The sequence below is a fragment of the Miniopterus schreibersii genome (assembly GCF_964146895.1).
Source record: "Miniopterus schreibersii genome assembly, chromosome: X".
NCBI lineage: Eukaryota > Metazoa > Chordata > Mammalia > Chiroptera > Miniopteridae > Miniopterus > Miniopterus schreibersii.
Window position 1 is genome coordinate 9020766 of NC_138104.1, and position 22588 is coordinate 9043353.

General features: G+C 33.7%; 1 protein-coding gene across 4 annotated transcripts in view; it reads left to right on the forward strand.

Annotated features, from left to right (window-relative positions):
• Positions 1–22588, forward strand: part of MBNL3 (muscleblind like splicing regulator 3) — a 94009-nt gene that overhangs the window by 9303 nt on the left and 62118 nt on the right. For 2 of the 4 annotated variants that reach the window (XM_081126753.1, XM_081126756.1), the window contains exon 2: positions 21269–21366. The exons of the other annotated variants lie outside the window; for them this stretch is intronic. The gene's annotated coding sequence lies outside the window, so the exon portion shown is untranslated. The remainder of the gene's footprint in view (positions 1–21268; positions 21367–22588) is intronic. 4 annotated transcript variants of the gene reach the window in all.

The window sequence follows — 22588 nt, forward strand, 5'->3', positions numbered from 1 at the left end:
ATCATTAGAGTCCAGCACCTGGATTTCTTCATGGGATTGAGTAATCTGTCACATTCAGAACAAACCAAATATTAAGTTTCATTTTTGGATCTGGAAAATGTCATATGCTTTAAATATTCAGTAATCCAAGGATTGCTGATCATTCATTACGAGTTCACAAAATAAAAGCACTTTCTAAAGTTTAAAATACTCTATAAATGAACTGTATATGCATTATTGTTGTTATTATTAGATGATGCCTTGAGCAGATTTAAAAACCATACAGTGACTAGATGAACTAAACAAATATTTTAAAACATGATTTTATTTTTGAATATTCTTGAATTTGAATGTTGATATACATTAAAATTTTATTAGCTCAAATTAAAGACAATATCTTGAATAAAAAATGTTTTAGAGTAAGAACAAAGAAGGTTTTTCTAAGTCAATGTTCTATTGGCCTGAATAATAACACTCATTGATAAGTAGCAACACAGTTGCATTTAAATAATGATCCCCAAACCTTAAAAGTTCTTGTTTTAAGAGATTACATACCGTTTCCATCTTCCTAACATTATTATTTTGTTAAGCAAGCCATTTATTTATAGATTATCCAAAAATATATTTCAAGCTGGTTTAGGTTCATTTACCAGTCTGTGTTAATGGCATAAAATTTAATTAGAATATACCCAACTATATGTGGAGCCAACAACATTACTTTGTGATATTAGAAATGCCTATTTGTTCTATCATTGTAGTTTTCAAGTGGTGAGCAATAACTCATTAATGCATAATGCATTCCATTTAGTAGGTTGTGCCTGGCATTCCTTTTAAACAAACTGGAGTAAAATAAACAGTAAGAATATCAGAATGTATGTATCATGTAGTAAGGTTAAGTATTTTTGGTAACGCTTATTTCAGATCCATGTACATATGTACATATGTATTAGGATGTAAAATGTATTTCTTACTTTCTGTTGCTGTCAAAGATTTAAAGGTCAATGTTTTAGTGGATGTTACTTCAAAAGAAGTCAGAAATGTTTCTCCTTCCCCTTTTTTTGAAAGGAAGGTGGCCAAGGTATGCTGGGGGCTTGGAGCCTTACACATTGAGTTTTGTTGGTTAAGTACCTTGAGAGTTATGTGTGTGTTTCTGAAACTGAGAAGTGAGACATATTTCTGTGCTAAGTATACTATAAGATTTAATATCTACTGTATTTTGTAGTCCTGAGGGGATGCACATTATGTAAGTATTATGTATTTATCAAGTGATATTACTAGATCATGAGACAGAAAATGATGCTAGCTAGGAACAGAAGCCAAAAGAAGATGTCTTAGAAAAAAATAACCACCAAAAATCTTGAGGTGGCTGTGTATGAGGTGCTTCTAATAGCAATAACCCCATCTTATTTTAGAATCAGTTAAATTTAAGTTAAAAGAGTTCAAAAATTAGTTTTGCTTTTTACAAATCGAAAATGGTAAGTCACATGAGAAATTTTTTGCAAGAAGTAAGTTGGTTTTTAAATAAATATAAATGTACATATTTACAATACATTGGGAAAAAACCTGTGAATGGCTTTTTTTCTGCATTGAACAAAGGCACACATTAAAATGAATTTAAAAATTGTAGGTGGGAGGCATAAGCCGAGAGCCTGTTAAATATACCTGAGCTATTGATGGGAATGATTATACAAATAAAGAAAACAATAACCATATGGTTTTTCTAATTACTTTTTTGTACTGATGAGAATTAAGCTCAGTGTTAGGAAAAAAACATTAACTCAGATGAAGTACTGAGTATAATCCATTAGGAGATTAGAAATGTTCTTAGAAGTCTGGATCATTTGTGCATATTCATTTGAGTTAAATAATTGTTAGATGGGAGGAAAATATTGCCTTCTGGGTAAAGTTGTATCTACAGGAGGATCATTAGGATCTCTTCCTCACCTCCCCACCCCCAGTTTCCTCCCCATTCCATTAAATCTCTTTTATCGCTGGACATGACTTCATTTCCAAAGTTCTCTTCCTGTGGACATGCTCCAGAGCCTTACAGCACTGCTGCTTTCTCAACTCTGAGAATTTGAAATGCAATTAGGCTTTTCATTATATTTAAATGTTAAACTCAAGTTACTGTTCTGAAAATAAAATATAATCTCAGCTCTAATGAGGGTAACTGAGCTCTGTCATTGTAAATGAGTTATTTCCCTCTTCAGATATACTGTATTTAAACTTTTTACGAATAGGAAAAGATTTACACATCTGGTTGTATAATTAGCAATCAATTTATGAAATGAGATGTAAAACAATTAAGCACCATAATAACATGTGGCAGCATCACCAAAAAAAGTTACATACTTTACTATATTTATGATGATAAAAACTAAAAAAATGTTGATAGGTGAACCTGCATATATTTACAAATCCTGGGAGTCACAGGTTTTAACTCTTTATTCAGTTTGTTAAAGCTCTTTAGAAAGTACTAATATGGATGGCTTTAGGCCAGAGGATAACTTTGCCTGTAGCATCTATTTCACTGTAAACATTTACAGGGTAGCATAGAGTAGGTGGAACAAGGTGTAGGAAGATATTATGTGAGCTATTCAGGATTTTCAGCTGCAGCAAGCAAGCATGTGGCTGGGTGTGTGTTTTAGGCAAACAAAATTAGTCATTGGTTTGGGGTGTCAGCTACTTTTTTCACTTTAGCCTTCTAGGTTTCTTGTTATGGAATACTTGGCAAATTAATGGTGATAAGAAAACATATGTAAGAAGGTATGCTAAAGCCAACCCAACCCCAAACTATCATTCATTTCACACAGCATTCCGGCTTTCCTCAGTCTGTTTGTAAAATATTATAATCCTTCATGTAACATCTGCCATTTAAAACTTTAAGGTATACATAGAATTCAATACCTTCGACAGGTGAGTTTATTTTGTATATTGTGAATAAAAATTCCCCTCAGAAGGCAATGAGACTGTGAAAACAAACTTTCTTCTAGAACGAAGAAGGAAGATGGAAAGGAACAGATGCTAGATTTGCTAGTCTTTTGCTTAATTATGGTATAATCTTTTACACCATATTTCTTCTTTTCATAGAATTTTGGCCAAGAAATTAATATGTTGGTATTTCTGTTGGCAAATTTTTTCTAACTGATAACTGAGGAAAATCCCTTGGTCTCAAGAATTGCAACTATTAGCACTTTCAGGAAGCACACATCCAGACTTCTGAGACTTTATACTTTTAGCATCCTGGAGCAGGACATACTTAGGAAATAGGAAGTTAGAAAGTAAAATAAACGGCCATTGCTTTTCTGTCATTAAGGTTACCTTTTTGATTTGCTCAGTGTAAATAGCGATATAGAATTTAACCACATGAGATGTCAGAGGTCTGTGACTTCCCTTGACACTCACCCTAGCAGGCCCAGACAGGGTGACATTGGCCCCTGGATTTCTTGGGTGACAGCTTTTAATACTACCTTTAATATGTACCTCCAGGAACATAGTCTACTTTCAAATCAATCCTAATATCCATAGGCAGGAATAATCTGTATATTTCCTATATCCGTATATTGGAATAAAATTGAACCCCAATTTTTACACCCAATAAAAACGTGCAACAATAGTATTTATTTAGAGTCAACAATAGTATTTGTTTAGAGTCAATAGCATTTATTGAACAATTGCTGTGTACTATATGCTCGACTAGGTGCTTTCATTTTGTTATAACAAGATTTCCTTTAACTGTGAAATATAATTGGTTCTAGCCAGGCAAGTACTCTCTTGGGCATCTAATAGGTATCAGGTTAAGATTACACCTTTAATTCTTTGCTTTCATTTTAATGCAAGCTCACTTCTCACACACGATAATTTCATCATTGTGTAGTCACATTGTTTTCATCATTTGGGGACCATACCATGACCTCATGACCCATGGCCTGCTTCTTCCATCAGTGAAGACATTTATTTCCTAGTAGGTCAAGCCAACATTAATCTCTTACTCATCTGAATAGAAGAAAGACTGGTTTAGCTATCTGGTGGATGGTGCTGCAGTAGAATAGGAAATACCAGAGAATGTGTGAAATGATGTTAAGAGAAAGTGTTGCTGAGACAGCCATGTAGAAAAATCTACAGCAAAGTTGGATTAAACTTGTCCAGAATGCAGAGAAAATAATTGAGCAAGACCTTGGGAGTCAGTCTTTTACCCTTAAGAATGACCAAGGCATCCCAAGGAGAGCACCAGAAGAGGAATCTCTTTGTGTCACAGAAACGAAGGAGAAAGTACATTTCTAGAAGAGGGGAGCAATCAACAAATACCACAGGAATTATATAAATCGAGGCCACTGGTATTGGTAGTTAAGAGGTCTTTTGTGACATTTTTAGAGACCAGAAGCCAGTTTAAAAGGTTGAGGAGTAAATGAAAAGTTGGGAAATGAAAGTGATAATGATTACTTTTTTGAGATACTTGATGATTAGTAATGAGAAATGTTGGAACTTCACAAGGAAATAAGATCAAGGGAAGGAAGAGTTTTATTGTTCGCAGGGTAGGAATGACTCAGATATGCTTACTGGCTGACAAGGAGGCAGAAGTGAAGCAGAATTTGATCTCTGACCCTATTTTTACTCATCAAATGTAGAATGTAAGAAGTGTCTCTAAATCATCAGATATGTATTGGGAGCCTACCTACTTGCCCAGTATCTTGTTAATATGCGCAGTGTTATTGTGCAGTGTGATTAAGTAATCCATGAAGAACTCTAGTATTTATTCTTTTTGCCCTTAAGGTACAGGATTAAGGTTGTAATAAAAAGAAACATGAGGTTTGCACACACACAAAAAAGATAGTAGAATTCAACCAAAATTATATATAAGATTGTTTATAAATGGCTTTAGAGATGAGACAATGCTACTGAATTAGTGAAAATGTGACTGACATCTTTCTATAGGTCAGGCTCAACAAAAATAAAGACAAAATGAGGAAAGCTATTAAAAATAATGAGGATTCAGATATGACCACCAAGGATGTACTTTTATTCTTTGATTTCCTTTTAGACTAAATTTCAGTGTCAGTCCTTCATAAAATTAGAAATTTTAACATGGGAAACACCGTCCCTGTGTTGCATCTGGCAACTTCAGGTTTTCAGGGGTTTTATATTTTTACATATAATTTAAAAAATAAACCTCAGGTCCAGATTCACTTCCCCTCATTTTAATCACCCTCCCAATTCTCGCTTTTGAACACATGTTGTTCTTTTCTTAGAAGCTGATGATTATTGGTACAAAATATCTCTAATGTAAGCCTTGTATTTAGTGTTTAGGTTGGTATGGACTCTACTCAAAGAGAAAGATTTGCTGTTCTGAGGTTCTTAGAATCCTTTTTACTCTAAAAAGAAAAAGCCATGTAGCTTAGTTGGTTAGAGCGTCATCCCGATATGCCAAGGCTGCGGGTTCAATCTCTGGTCAGAGCACATACAAGAAGCAACCAATGAATGTATGAATAACTGGAACAACAAATCTCTCTTTCTCTCTCTCTCTCTCTCTCCCTCCCTCCTTCTCTTTCTCTCTTCCTCTCTCTAAAAGTCAATAAATTAAATTAAAAAAGAAAAATGATGCAAATTTTGTAAAATGTTGAAAAACTTAAAATTTTGAAGTTATTTTTTGCCTCACCCCAGCTTCATTGAGGTATAATTAACAAAGAGTAAATGTATGTATTTAAGGTGTACAATTTGATGTTTTGATGTATGCATACATTGTGAAATAAACTCCACAATCAAGCTAATTAACATATTCATCACTTTACATAGTTAACCATTCTCTCTCTTGCTGTACAATACTTAAGATCTACCCTCTTAGCAAATTTCAAGTGTACAAACTATAGTAAAAACATGTTGTACATTAAATCTCCAGAACTTATTCAGCTTGCATAACTAAAACTTTATATCCATTGGCCAACATCTCCCCCTGATCCTAACAGCCCCATTCTGTTCTCCCCTATTCACTATTTTAGATTCCACATATAAGAGATCGTGCAGTTTACATCTTTCTATATCTGACTTATTTCACTTAGCATAATGTGATCAAGAGCCATTCATGTTATCACAAATGGCATGATTTCCTTCTTGTTTAAGGCTGAATAATATTTCATGGTGTATATACCACATTCATCCAGTGATAGACTGTTAGGTTGTTTCCATATCTTGGCCATTGTGAATAATGGTGTAAAGGTATTAATCATGTAAACCAGCATTTCCCAAACTGTGTTTATTTTGCCACATAGTCCAGGAAAAAAAAAGTTTTCATGGGTGGAATGCTTGTGAATTTATGGTTAAAAGGAATATTCCGTTCTGAGAATTAAATTTCATTAGAATTACATCCCCCCAAAATATGTATTTTTTATTTCAATTTTTGTATTTTTATGCTGCATTTCAAGTTACTGTGCAAATATTACTGGTTGATAAGAATTTAAGAATACTCCATTAACAGGAATCAAAATAGTTTAATAACATCTTCCTGCCAAGAAAACACAGTGCACAAAATCAGAAGTAACTTAGACTAAACGATTCCCCCCACTTCAGAGAAAATGTGTGTTAAATGTATTTCTAAAATGACTGTGAAAATTTTGGTATTAATTTATTATTTATGATTTCTAGTTTAAATTTCTTCCTTTCCATTTTATGCTGAAGAAAATGGATTTCTATAGTATCAGAAATAGAGAAGGAAACCAAGTGGTTTCACATTTAAGTTATTGAGGCTATCTTTTTAGTTTGTTTAAGGAAAAAATTATTCAGCTGAACTAAACTTACAATAATAGCATAAATGTGCTTATTAAATACATGATCAACAATTTTCAACTCTTTGCCTTGTAATTGGAAAAGAAAGCAAGTTCATATGGTTGGTTTCAATTAAGGCTATTGTTTTGAAGGAATTAAACAGCTTGATAATCAAGTTATGGATTCTATGCATCTCTTAACTAAATAACTTAGTCTGATATCTCTTCAAAAGCCATGTTCCATGTTACTAATTAACTACACCTCATAGGCATCTCACCTCCTCTTTCAGGATCTGCTCTCTGGTATATTATTATTACAATTTCTTATTGTATTCAGTAAAGAAGTTGAATTTGCAAATGGATCATTTTGGGGGTTGATTAGTATCACTAATAACACATTCACAGAGTCCTTTTGCTTAGTGCAATTATATTTTTTACAACGAGGTTTACACATCGAAATAAAGATCATAATTAAAATTATTAATATTTAAAATTAAAATACATATAGAAAATGTATTTTTCCAAAAGTCTTTACTGTGTTATCTTTGTTTATGTGTGCATGATTAATATTGTCATAAATACCAATGAAATGACGACTTGTTTGTTGAGCTTCAAATGGAAAAATTCCAGCAAAGAAGACAAAAGTGAGTGATGAGAGAGTATTTCCAAACAAACCCCTCTTAAAATGGCTTTGCAGTAAAAGCCTTTGCCTCCACTTCTGCCCAGCTGCATTAAGTTGAGAGGAACATTTACTTTAGGATGCCAAGTACCTTGTCTTTTTCAAAGCTAGGAAAGTCTGGGTTTGTGGGACTTGCCGCCTTTGAGAGGTAGTCATTCACTTTCTTCAGATTCAAATTCTATTTGATTTCTCTTCTGTATATTTATCATTGTAGCCCCCTCTTGTTTCAGAAGGTGAGCTTACATTTGGATTTTTAGCCTCAGTACCTGGTACAATGTTAATGTTGCTAAATGCCCATGTTGACATCCAAAGGTCTGTAGCCTCTTTTCATGGCAGGAATTTGATTTTTCCACTATTCTAATTGAAAGTTGTAGCCTCATATGTGCAGAGCAGTTGGAAAAATTGGGGAAGGGGACAAATTGATCTGACTCCAGAAAACAAGCTATGCAAATGCATATGAAAAAATTAAAATCTACAAAAATACATGGAGAAAAGTCATGTATACCGGTTGGGCATTTCTTTTGCAATTGACTTTTACAGCGTACCAACCCTGACATCCTTCCAAAGCAGTGTTTGACTAGGAAATCGTTATACCTATAGCCTTGGAAAATTGGTGTAGCAATAAAATTTATTATACATTGTGTCTTCTTTTTGTCTGAAAAGCACATTTACAGACTACATATTTATCAGAAGTTTGTAATAGGCCATCCAAAGTATTAAATGCACCATCACAACACATGCACACAAACACACACAAGAACAGTTTTAACTTATGTGCAAACCTGAGTTTTGCACTAGATTGCAGTTGTATTTATGTAGTGGCTATGGATCTTTTTAAATTGTGTATTCCCATGTAATATCTGACCTAAAAATCAATCATACCTTTTTATTTATCAATAACTAGTTTTTAGTGTCAGAGCAGGACTAACTCTAGAATATGGAGGGAAAAAGGGAAGTAAAAGGAATATTAAGATCATATTAATAGGGAGAGGTGATAGGGAGAGGTGAAGTAACTTTGTAGTATTTTCTAATAGAAGCAGCTACTTACTCTGTGCCAGGCACTGTGGTAAGCTTTTTACATATATTGTCTCATGTAATCCTCACCGCAACCCTGTAAAGTTGGTGTTACCTCCTTTTTACAGACAGGGCATGTGAGGCTCAGAGAGATTAAGAAGCACACCCAAAGACATTCTGCTAGTAAACAGCATCATCAAAACTTGAACTTACCTCTCTAACTCAATAGTCTATATTGTAACCCCCATGGTTATATTATGGAAGTATAAAAAAGGTTTTATTGGGATCTTGAGTTTGCTGCCTGTCTCTTTCACTATGTCTTAGCAACATAGCACTGAGCACTCCTGAAACACAGTGCTGCTTGAATGAAGTAAACATCTGGAATGACCAGATGCTACAGACTTATAATGACTTCTGAGTTATAGAGCTATAAACTGTTAGGAGTGGAGGAGAGAAAGCATTATGAAATTAACAGTACACTTGTGCTGGATAAGTCTCTTCTGCATAATATTGTCAGTAACAGCAACCAGACTTTTAAAAGTTGTATTAAGGTAGGATATACTATTATTTAATAGTGACAATTCCTGGTATTTTATAGGAATATTTTGTTTAGGAGGTTTTAATGTAAACTATGTTCAGTGCATGAGCTATCACAGCACATTTTAAATCCTGGGTTGTTTTTCCCCTAATATTTGACCTCCCAGGAATTTTCTGTTCTACTCTCCTTTCCATCCCACTTTCTGCTTTTTTTTGCATTGGTGGTTCATTCAATATACCTTTAATAAACACATTCAATAAGTCAGTCATGTTTCTAGGTGTTGAAAATACACCCCTGAGCAAGTATTCAAATAAGTTTTAGTATTAACATAAGGTGCCTAACCTTTTTTCTATAGCTTGAGCATCACAAATTATCACTGTCTAAAGAGAAATAATAAGTTGATAATAAGTTGCCTTGGGTGTCTTTCTGTAGTCTAATCATTTTGTCTTAAAATTTTACTGACTTATTTATAATAACCAAGAAGAAGAAACAGCCCAAAGGTACATCAGCTCATGAACAGGTAAACTTAATGTGGCATATCTATGCAATGGAGTATTATTCGGGAATAAAAAGGAATGGAGTACACATACATTCTACAACATGCATGAACTTTGAAAACTTTTTATTAGTGAGAAAAGCCAGACACAAAAGGCTACACACTGCATGATTCATTCCATGTATATGAGATGTGCAGTAGGCAAATCCATAGAGGCGAATATAGATTTTTGGTTGCTGAAGGATGAAGGAGTGGGAATATAGCTAAAGGGTATAGGACTTCTTTGATAGGAAGGGGTATTCAAATGTTCCAGAATTGATTGTGATGATGATTGCTCATATCTGTGAATATACTAAAACCACTGAATTGTACATTTTAAAAACTGAGTATTATGGTATGTGAATTATATCTCAATAAAACTGTTATTAAAAGTTGTACTGACTTATCTATAATGAATGTTATATTATTCCTATTTGAGGAATTACAAAAGTAAATTAACAGCTAAATTGAGAAGGTTGTTGATCTATTTTTAAAGAGAGGTAATGGATTGGGACAGCTTTGGATTCCCACTTATTCTGTAACCTTTATGGGGAAAGTTGATTTCTTATATAAAAACTCACACTGAGGATCTTTGTTCTTTGGAGTGCCTCTCTTATTTGTCCCACTGTGTACTGGGTATTTTGTCATGATACCCTGAATGTAGACCAAATCTTTATTTTCCCACCAGCTAGCACAATGTCGCCTATAGAGCAGGTGCTCACTACTTCCATTGGTTTAGCAAGTATTTGTTGAGAACTTACCATGTATGAGGTATTGAGCCAGACACTGAAGACGAATAAGATGTGCCTTTGAGAACCTCAGAGTCAAGCAGAAAGATAAGCAAGAGTTCCACTATAATATGACAAATGTTGAGATGGAGAGGGGCCAACATGTTTGATGGGGGTGCTGAAACCCTGAGTATAGTTCTGTGTCTGGATGTAATTCAACCACACATATGATATGCATATCCCATCTGAGTTATTATTCCCTACATTTAAACACATCCATTAAGAAGGCACTCACGGTTTCCCAAGACAGTGAAGTTAAACTTCATTTTTCTAATTCAACAAATGCCTATGTATTTTGACATCAAATCTATGAATATAATGCAATTACATATTTCATTTGAAAATAAAACTGAAGGAGAGCTGTGTTAGTATTATGTGGCACATCCAGAAATCATACTATATATTAATAGAAGTTTGAATAATCTTTACAATTAAAAAAACACACCTTGGATTCATTATGTGTTGAAATTGCTAGTAATAAGCTTATGAATTTTAGGCTATGTTTGTGCACTGCTGTGCCCATGGGAGGCAGTAGAGAGTAGTTCTTGACATCAAGCATTCTGGAGCATGTCTGAATTTGATTCTGGCTTTTCCACTCATCCACTGTGTGACAGACAATTTGCTTAATTTTTCCATGTCTTAATTTCCTCATCTGTAAAACAAGGACAATAATGCTTTCTACCTCAAAGGATTGTTATGAGCAGTAAATGAATTAATGTATGTGAAAATGCTAAGATTAACACCAGGTACATAGGGAACACTGTTTATATTAGCTATTATTATATTTTTTGTCCAACTGAAATTTCCTGTTTTACTATTCTGTTTTTCATGATCATACACACTCACGTTTAAATGACATTTGAACCATTAGAGATTAATGTGAATCAGCAATTTTCAACCGGTGTGCTGCAAGAGACACATTTGGGTGCCACAGGAATTTTTAAAACATGCAAAACCTGACTAGTCAGGGGCTCTGACCTCTTTTCCCTTAGATTGTCAAATAAAAAATGACAACAGTCAACACAACAGTAACCATCTAGTGTGAATGAATCAAAATTATACCTATTTTTGTTCTCAGATTGGAAAAAACAAAAATGTTTTGGTGTGCCACAGAATTTTGGTAATTAGTTTATGTGTGCCATAAAATGAAAAAAGGTTGAAAATCCCTAATGCGGAGGTTTCTTTTACACGGAGAATATAATCCTTTGACTTTGTGCTCTTTTGACCTTTTGTTCTTTTTCCATCAAAAACCAAGTAAGTTCTCTCTTATCTCTACTTAGAAATGAGAAGCCAATTTTGACATTCCTTTCTGCTCCTTTTACATGGCCTCAGAGCTTTACAATAAATTATGTGACTATCTCCTATCAGCTTGATAAAATCTCCATAGCTTGAACATTATCCCATGCCAAGAGATCAGTGATTTTAGAATATCTGGTACATAGTTTAAAATCTACAAGAAATAAAACATACAACAGAGTTGGATTTACGCTTCTTGGCCTCATTGATACCATATTGTTTGCCAGCCTTGTGATTTAGATGGGCATAGCTTTAGTCAACCAGTAACATCATTCGCCAGTATGCTGTCTAGGGGCCAAAATTTAGTGATGGCTTTATTCTTCTACAATGATAAATGTGTTTTTTTCAGTGTTTAGGAATTCTACTTGGCCACAAAGTTGACAAATAATTCATTTAGAATAATAGTGAATTAATAGAAGTGTTTTTGCCTTAGTGCAGGTTATTGTTAACCTTTCATCTTTCTATATTGTTCCACATTTATTATTTTTAGTAGTGATATCATTTTCAGGATCAAGCACAGTAAAAAATGCTAAAAATGACACGAAGGAGCGAGGTAGCCAGTTTGGCACAGAAAACAGAAGCCTGATGGGACTAGATGCTATACTAAGTTCAGCTAGGTCTGGGATCCAGTGGAGATCCACATTGTTCTTTCAACTTTTATGGACTAAGTTGTTACAGTGTCCTCATCATTATGCTTAAATTATAATTTTATCTTTGTCATTAAATGGATGCATATTAATGTCCCCACCAAAAAAGTTTCCTTAGTAGCAGTAAGTAATGGGTTAATTATAGATTTCACATGTATGATCATTATTGATTTTTATTCAGAAGTTCCCTTAAATAAAATACATAAGCAGTTAAGTTGCCTTTAGAAATTTACCAACAAATAGTCTTTACACACTGTAATTATCTCTAAAAATCATCACGTGTTCAGTGACTAACTCTCTAGAGCTTTTACTAAGATAAACAGAGGCAGCAATAACCAGTTCCCTTGTATTTCCCAATCATTGGCATGCCTTTTAGTTGGAGTTTAGATTTAAGGAGGGCTCTGTCTTTCCCTAGGAATCCAAACTATGCTATCTCCTAGTTGGCTCCCTGGAAAATCTAAGCCTCCCTGTTACTCAAGGACTAAAGTCCAATCAAGCTCTTGTACATCCTTTCATAGTGTGCTTGTATTGTCGACAGATCTGAACGAACATGTGTTATGTGTCAGCAAGCACCTAAGCACAGACTAACAGTGTGATACTTCATTAGCATACCTCAGTATGGTCATATATTATTGAAATACTTTTTGGAATACTTCCTTTTTGATTGGTCAATAGACACTGATCAGAGCACCTTTTCCAACGCTCTCACTTCCCAAACACCACATGATTCAGCAACAAAAATGGCAATGCCTGGCAGAATAGCATCAGTCTTGATTGTCATGTGCCCATGTTGTTAGACTTGTTTGCTGTTTTGAATATCCCCCCTGGCTCATAGCCAATCATGAGTTCTACCTCTGCCTACATCACACATGCCAATGGAGGTCTGTAACCTTCACAGACTTTTCATGGGCTATTTTCCTCTTTTTGTATCCTAAATGTTAGCTAGCATTCTGAGAGAAGAGTCATATCCCATAAAGAGATGGGGCACTACATCTACACATTTAGACCTCACTTTTTAACAGAAACTTCAGACCTCATGAAAAACAGGTCCTAAAGCCTTCAAACTGTATTAATAGGTAAGCCTCCAGGGCCTTGCATTATAGCACTCCATAGCCCATGTCATTTGTATTTTAAAATGTATATCTAGCATACTTGATTCAACGCCTTACACAGAAATTGTTTGCTGCATTTTATTTGATTGAATCTGGCTTTGTAAACCACAGAAAAATTTAATTGGTGTGCTTGTGGGGGAAGTAATAGAGGGAGGTACACTCTGATGTCATAGCCAATCAATAGCTGCCAGTGAGGCAGAAGACACACAAACTATAAAAGTAGACATGAGGACTCCAAACACAGGCATCTGGGGCCATTTAACAGTGACCAACATATCCTCCAAGGCATGACTAATGTTTCTTTGTTAAGATGACCAAAAATTATTTTAAAAAGGATAACTTTTTTTTACTATCCTATATCTAAGAGGACAAAAAAGTTTGAAAAAAATTTTAGAAAGATTTCTATCTAGATTGATAAAGAGACAAATATTAATGTTTAAGAGTTTTGTTTTTGGAAGTTTCACTTTTATTGATCCCTCCTGGCCTGTGTTCCAATGAATAAGGTGTTATTATAAAAAGACCTTAATGCAAACTTGTGGACTTTTGTAGTATCTGATGGGCCGGTAATATTAATAAAAATTATTCCTCATAGAAATTATCGTGTTGAGAAAATTATTTTGGGACCAGAACCAGCATTAAAAAATGAAAGCACTTCTGAGCTTATGGAGTTTGTTTATGGAGGAAAAAATATAGAATGCTAATCTTCTGTGTTCTGTTTTTGATAAAAAATAATTGAAGAATTATTTTCTCACTAATAATAGTATAAGGGAGCCTAGCAAAGAATAGTATAAAATGAACTGTTTTCATCATTGAATTTCTGCATGTGCACCTTTTCCTCCCATAAGTATGCATTGTATCTGGAGGGAAAATTATTTTCCCTCATTAATATCATACATGCTCCAAAATATTTGTGCATTATTTAGAAATAGAAATGTGGACTAAATAATAGAGATAAAGAACACCTTAAAATGTTTTTTGAGGTTCACTTTGCCAGTAGAAATTCTTTCAAATAACAATAATACTTTGCTTATCATGTGAGGATTTTCAAGTGCTGTGTGGATGTGAATGCTCACACTACCCTGCATTAGAGGTAGTATTCTCCTGAAGAGAGACTATACAAATGGAAATGCTGCTTGTGTGTGCTTAGTGAAACCCATGACATTTTCTTCAGAGCACAGCTTTAAAAATTAAGTTCAGTTTTGTAGTATTCACGGTGTCATGTGCAACAAATATTCTAATTGATTTAAAAGAGGTACCTCTTTGATAACTAAATAAATAACATAGTAGCTTACAAGATGTGCCCTAAATAGAGTTTTGTATGTACAAATGTATATATATTCAAAGAAATTTACTGGAGGGAGGCTTTTTGATAGACTCCATATTAGCACATGATATTTATGCTGACATATATTTTTGAAAACCTACTATGTGTTCAGCGTTAAAAAGTCTATTTTAGTTCCTTTTTAATGGATTACTCCCTTCCCTTTTTTAAATCATGTTTTATCATTTCAGCTTCCATCTGCTTTTAGAAAGCAGCATTTGTGTTGCATCAGATGGTTTTTGAAGTATGCTCCTTTAACCTCTGGTTAGAATAACTAATGTATTCGGATAGCAATTATAATAGGACATTTTCTTTTGGTGATTTCATCTTTAGCTGATACAGTATCACTCCACTTATCACTAATGGTTTTACTGATTTTTCTATTGACATGAATAACCCAATAAAGAAATGAGATACGGAATTATTATTTTTCTCAGGTTTTAAGTTTTAATTCTATTTCCCACTAGATGTGAGAATTGAGTCTCACCATTATTAATTGAGAGTCTCACCAAAGGTTATCTTATAAACCTTTGCAATTGTAAGAGGCAGGTTTTCTTGATTTTAGCTACCATTATAAGATATAATTAATTTTGAATTCACATTGTAGGATCATATTTTTCCTATTAATGAGGTTGCTAATACATTCTCAAATTCAGTGAAAAATTAAGTGGAACTCAACTGTCCAAAACACACAGTCAATAAGAATTTTATCTGCATTTGATCATTAGGAAAAATAAAATATGAATTTACCAGAGATTAAGTGTAAGAAAAACACACCTTGTTATAGCCTAAGGTCAATTTATATTGAAGCAAAACACTAATAGCTTCTGTTAACCTTAATAAGAACTGATGTCCAGGAATGCTGGTTTTAAGGAATTATAGAATCTCTAGTAATGAGAGAATAATATAATTAGGTTTAGTGTATGTGATTTATTAAGATACACGCGCATGCGCACACGTGCACACAGAGGATTGTATTGAAAATATTTCTACCCAAAGTGTTTTCTAATAACCACAATTTAAAATAATCACCCAGTATCTTTATTAATTGTACCTATTTTATATGATCTACTGATTTCAAACAGTAGTATCTTTTCATAAAACTCATGAAGAAAAGCTATTTTTCTCATGCATCTATTGTTTGTGTTAATAATCTCATGCCACATTATTCTCTTCTTATATCTTAAAAAAATTAGCCCAACCTCTTTTAGGTAGAGTGATGGCTGAATTTTTGTTAAATTTATTATTATGTTTCTTTGATTGATTATGGATGAGAAATCCACTCATTTTCTAAATTTTATTTATTGATAGGAACTGCAATGCAATAAATTCAGCTGTAATATCTGTATATATTTTAAATACCAACAAAGTAATAAAAACAGTCCTTGTAAAGGCATGGTTTGTTATTTGGTGACATTTTATGGGGTACCCATTTCTTTTTTTAAAATATGTTTTTATTGATTTCAGAGAGAGGAAGGGAGAGGGAGAGAGAGAAACATCAATGATGAGTCATTGATTAGCTGCCTCCCGCACACCCCCTGCTGAGGATCGAGCCTGAAACACGGCATGTGCCCTGGTCAGAATGGGACCTCTTGCTGTGTGAAACGATGCTCATACACTGAGCCGCACCAGCTGGGCTGGGGTATCTATTTCTTAAACTATACTTGCAAAACTAGCCTTATGTAGACAAGCCACTATGCTTGCAATTCTGTTAGCTGCCACTAGGTGGTGGCTGGTTGTAAACTGTAACCATCTGGGCTTTCCATGTGTGGATAATAGTGAGGATAGGTTTATAGTACACAACTGAATCAGGGGTTTTTTAAATGAAAATTAATTCTTTATTAAAATTGTCAATATAAATTTTTAGTTATCAATTATAGACAGATTGATACACAGTTTTAACAGCATTTATAGAAATGAAAGTGCATAATTATGAGTACCTTTTTCCCACCAACTTTTGTTATTAATAACTTCAAAATTCTTTGTTTTAAGAAGCTGTAGGCCATATGCTTATATATAGCTTTCTGTAGGCTTTTCTCTTATAGCTTTCTCTTCTACTGCCCTAGTTAATTGTTTCTGCTGCTAGTTCCAATTGTCCTAAATAACTAAAATCTGAATTCCTTAGGTTTCAAGTGAAGTATTACCAGTCATAAGATTTTATCCCTTTTCCCAATAACACACACACACACACACACACACACACACACACACTCACAAGTAAGTGCACATATCCCTCCCCCCATGCACTGGTTTTCAGCAATATAATATAAACACATAGATACGTGCCTGTATCTTCCTTTGGTCTCTTCCACCAGCTAGCTGCCAGCTTCTGTCACTCATTCTCACTCCTGCTTTCTTTTGGACTTTGATGCTTGGATTGTTTTAAAAAAGCCAATCTGTATCAAATAATAAAGATTATCTATTAACTTCCTTAGTAGATTCCTGGCAGTTTTATGATCTTCTTTGTAAAAGGAGGCCATTACTCTGTTTCTTCTTTTGAAAACATTTATTTAAACTTCCAATTCAAATAAATAGAATGGTATTAAGTAGAGACATAGTGGCTTATTTTGATCACATGTATTCTCATGCCATGAAAATTAAGATTTTAAATATGAAGAGAAAGAAGAGAAAGGAGGGAAGGGGAGAGAGAGAGAGAAAGGGAGAGAGATTAAAATGCCTCCAAGATGTAGAATGTGTACAACAAAGTGTTCAACTCTGGTTATTAGATCATACCTCTTGTGCTGGCTGTGTCACTAACTCTCTTTGTAACTGTGACCAAGTCCTTTATCTTTATAGTTCTGTTGTCTTGTCTGAAACATGTGAGGATTGGTCTGTAGATCATCATTTCCCACATTGTGAGTCTGTGACTCAGGTTCATATTAAAGCAAAAATGTGGAGAATGCATCTCAGTTTCAGGTCTGCTTGAGTTCATGACTGAACAACTCAACTACCAATAAAAAGCACAGATTTTTATGCATAATGAAAATGTATAGGTTCGTTCTTTTTCTTTCCTGCATTTTTTGACCTGCTGTTATCAATGTATTAAATGCTTTGCATTTGGGAGACATTGGTAGATGTAACACTTTCATATTCACATTGAAGGTAAACAGGAACCCTGCAATGGCTATTTTTTTCATTTGTATAGATACAGTCATTGTGGTTTATAAGAAATATTACCTTTGAATAAGAGAGAGTATTCTAAAAGGGCACAGTTTGTCATTTCTATCTTTGTTGGAGTTTGTGGTTATAAAGCAAGTGAGATTCAGAACTTAATTATATGCCACCTCTAACAATTTGGGGATGTGAGATTATCTCTCCAACTAGATTATAAACTCATTGAGAGAAGAGAATCTGTCTCATATATGCATTTTGTGTCACTCAAAGCCAAAATGCAGTGCTATGCATGTAGTACACAAGTTAGCAATGCACTTCCTTTCTGATACTATAATAAAAAGTTTCTGACTCATGGCATCTTCGTGGTGTACGGTGATTTTGATGTTTCTAATCCAACTTCCCATGTAATGTGGTAGAAACCAAGTGAAGAGGAGTGTATTACCTAGTGAAGCTATTCACTGCACTGTGGAAGAGCCAGCCCTTCACTGTGTTGAGCTAAAATGTACATCTCCATGACTCTCTATAGTTTTCACCAATAGAATCTTCTAAAGAAACAGTAAACAAGTCAACTTCTTGCCTTTATTTTTTTTCTTGCTCATCTCATCTCTCTAGAGTTTCTCATTTTAAGTATATATATATATATATATATATATATATATATATATATATATATATGGAACTTAATGGCTTCAGAGAAAATACATAGCAAAACATTTAAAAATTATTCATTATAAAGTAACGGGATGAGGTTTGTCAGATTCCCATTTCCATATTGAACAAGATGAGTTCAGGTGATTTATTTCAGTGGCGCTTAATCAGTGCTAAATTTGTGCCATGCAGTTCTAAGTGACTTAAAAATATTAACACATTCCAAACTATAAAACAGCCTTATGAGATAGATACTATTATTGACACCATTTTATGAATGAGGAAATTAAGTACATACAGTTTAGGTAACTTGACCAAGTTATTTCAACTGGTAGATAAGAGGTGGAACTACGAATAAGGCCTTCTGACTCTCATTTCAACCATTATTCTATGCTAGGATATGTTTCACGGTGTTTTTTTTAAAAAGCAGGGTCATTTCATTTTTTTCTCTGTTTTGTTCTCATAAGTAAGTATCTAGTTGTTTAAAATTTCCATTTTTTCATGAGATGATATTTACTTATTTTTAAATTGTTTCCCTTATAAAGATCTGGAAAAGGTTCTGCTTAAATATCTGAAAAGATACTGCTTTCATTTACTCTGTTTTTGCCACCTTGAAACACTCTACCTTTATTTTGATTATATAAAACTTTTTTCCTAATGAATTAAGTGATATTACTAATATCTGGGTAAGTTTTACTCTAGTCTCTAAGGATGCTGTTAGATCAGCTGTTTTCTTTTCCTAGGGAAGCTCTTTACTTTTTCCCATCTAGGTCCTTTGCACTCTCCCACACTGAATTTATTTAAATGTTCAGTTTAGCTAAGGTAAAATCTAAAACATCAAATAAATACCAAATTTGTTTATATTTTTCATTGTCTTTAAATTCCTAACAACCCACCTATGATGTCTAACACCAGATCCATGTCATTAACTGGGATCATGGGTTTATTGAGTGCTTACTTCACACCAAAGGTTTTCACATTTGTCACATGATTTAATTCTGCTAGGAAACTGAAATGCTGAGGTTAAATATTTTGACCAAGGTTCAAATTCAGGTCTTTGTGATTCTACAGTTCCTTCTATACACCACAAAAAACACTAACCTTTCTTTACTTTTCTGGGCCCTAGTTTTCTCATATATGCAATGAAAACAAATGGACTGAGAGTCTACTAAGTGCCAGAACCAGGATAAGTCCTGCCCCAAACTGGTTCACAGAAATAGGTGCACAACTATGATATAATGGGATCATGGTGGATAGTTCTATTTGAACAATGCTTTGAGAACCTGGTGATCCCTCTGTTTGGTGGAGTTCAGAAGCTAGCTTTAGAAGAACAATGGGGATTTTTTCCTTTCTAAGGAGGTACATTGCATAATTCTATATGAAAAAAATATATATATGTAAATTTAAGTGTGTGGCATCAAAAATATAGTTTTTGAGACTCTTGAAATCCATGAGAAGAGGAACCATGTCCAATATTTTGTACATAGTACTTAATACATATTTGGAAAATGAATGAAGTAAAACATCAGTTTTTGTAAATAAACAAACTTTTGCTTATACACAACTGACAGTTCAAAGATTTTTTAATGAGTAAGTACTATGTTATGTGCACTGCCACCTTTATTATTTATATAATATTCAACTCAGCCAGTACTTATTGAGAACCTAGTTGTCTAGGTACTGTGCTTGGGGAGGTAAGAGTAAATATACATATGGTTCTAGTAATGTTTAAATCAAATTAGTGTTGTTCTTGAATTCCATTGAATCTAGGGCTGTTTCAATACAATGGTATAGATGGAAGCCATATTGTAGTGATTGCAGGAGTGATTGGGAATGAGGAAGAGAAGGTATCAGGTGGAAAATATTTCAGCAATAAAGGCTTAGGAGGCCTTCCCTGAGAGAGAGAAACAGCTGACCTGTAGAAAAGTCACATGGATTTTTTTGGGGGGTAGAGACAGAATTGTAACTTAAGACATTATGGGAAGACACCTGAAGAACATAGTTAGGAATGGGTGAGTTCTTCATGATATTGCTTGGCCTCTAAATAATTAACCTTGTGGCCCTAAACATAAGTTTTTAAAAAATGAAGTGTATATAACATATGGATTCCTAAATTCATGTAATCTATCCACTAAGATTATCTTTAAAAATTTGTTTGAAATTTTGAAAATAAAATGTAAACATGAGGGGGTGTGGCTTATTAATACATCTTGTCATCTAGTTATATGGCCCTAAGGTAGTCTTCAATACATGTTTGTTCAGGGAATATATTTGTGAGAGATAAATTATAGAGAACTGCTGTCAATATGCATTCAATGATTAAATATGAGCCATTTACCCTGAATGGTTTAGAGTCCTTCATTTACTTGCCTGATGGTAATGAGTTAAATTTGATCTTTCATGATTACTTGCAACTCTAGAATTCTCAAAATCCTTATTCTTCTAAGCATCTTATCTGACTTTTGACAAACCTGATAACCCAAATTGTGTTGTTTCAGTGATTACTAATATGAAGCAGCTTTGTTGATCGTGCCTTGAATGTTTTTAGTTAAACCGCTGTTCAGTAGTACATGTGATTAATAATGCCATTCATATTCAGACCCTGGGAACTTAAGCTTAGTCTTACATCTTTATGAGTTGAAGAAGTTTCTATTATGCTGAGAACCTTTATGGTCTTTTGTGGGATTATACTGTTATTTACAATAGAATCAAGGCATTTTGGTCTCCTTCATTAATATGTGGAACTATATGGCAGTCAAGTTTAATCATTTAAGTCATTCAGTACTTGGTAATATAGATGATAGAATGTTAACCTTCATTTCCTTATCATCCCTATAAGGTGTACTTACATGATTTTCAATTGATGAACACAACATGATTACTACAGTATAGAACTTCATCAGCTTTAATGGATAGTCCATTCACCTCTGTATAAATGTAAGTGCTCTCTTTAACTCAGTATTGAAGCCATTAATTCTTCTCCTCCTCCTCTTTCTTTTTTGCTTGGCCATTTAAGTTGAGTCAATTTTTTTAAAAATAATTCTTGACCTATAGTTATCTTCTTACTTTCCATATATGGTGCTGCTTACGTTAGTGTACAGACTTCCTTGCTGGTTAGACTTCAGCATTTTCAAATTCCTGCTTTCTTTTCAGGCTCTTACTCAGATCTTGTACTGAAACCTTCATGTGGAGAAATTTTTATTTTATTTTTACTTCTTTTTATGATTTGCATACTCTAGATTTTGATATAGCAAGCTTACAAGTTAGCAACAGAGAGAGGAGTTTTTGAAAGCGTTGGCTACCTTCACAGTTTTTTCATAATTTATAAATCTTGGTTCAAAATTTTCACTTGGGTTTGGATAACCGTTTATTTTCATAAATAATTTTTTATTACTGGGGGAGGAATTTAGTATCCCCAAAGGCTTTTATGCTTCCCTTCAGCCAGCTGGATGCCAGATTTCTGGGCCACATGTTCTCTTGAATAGCAGATTTTAAACCCAATGTGTCAAGCAATTTCTAACTTATTTGCCAGACATGCATGAGATGATATATTCAAAAAATTATGAGCAATTCAGTATCCTCTGGTTTCCATGGATAGGCAGTAATGAACTTTCATATTATAATTACAAGAAGCTGGTAAGAAAATTGAGAAACTGGAGATTTTAAAATTAATGTTATGACTATTATTATGACATTTGAGAACTTTAAATATTGAAAAACTCAATATCACTATTTGGTGACAAGTTTAGACTTGAGATTTGCAACAGATTTTTTTAAAAATAAGACTTTATCAGTGCTCCTTATTATTATCTACTTCATATGGTATTGGAATGATTGAGTGAGATAATGAATATAAAAACACTTAACACAGTGTCTGGCACAGAATAAGAGCACCATAAATGTTAGCTGTTATTAACACCTAGGAATGCCAATTGTTTAATAACCAAGATACCACTTTAGAGTACATCATAAATTGTGGTTAGTAAAGCTAATTTACATTCATTGTGTTATAGTGGTTATTTTGTAAACCCTAAATTCACTTTTGGAATTCTTACTCAATAAAATTCCCAGTATCCCAATTGTGTTAGAAATTGATATAGATAATTTTTTAATTTAAGTATACTTGGTATACAATATTATATAAGTTATACTACTTTCA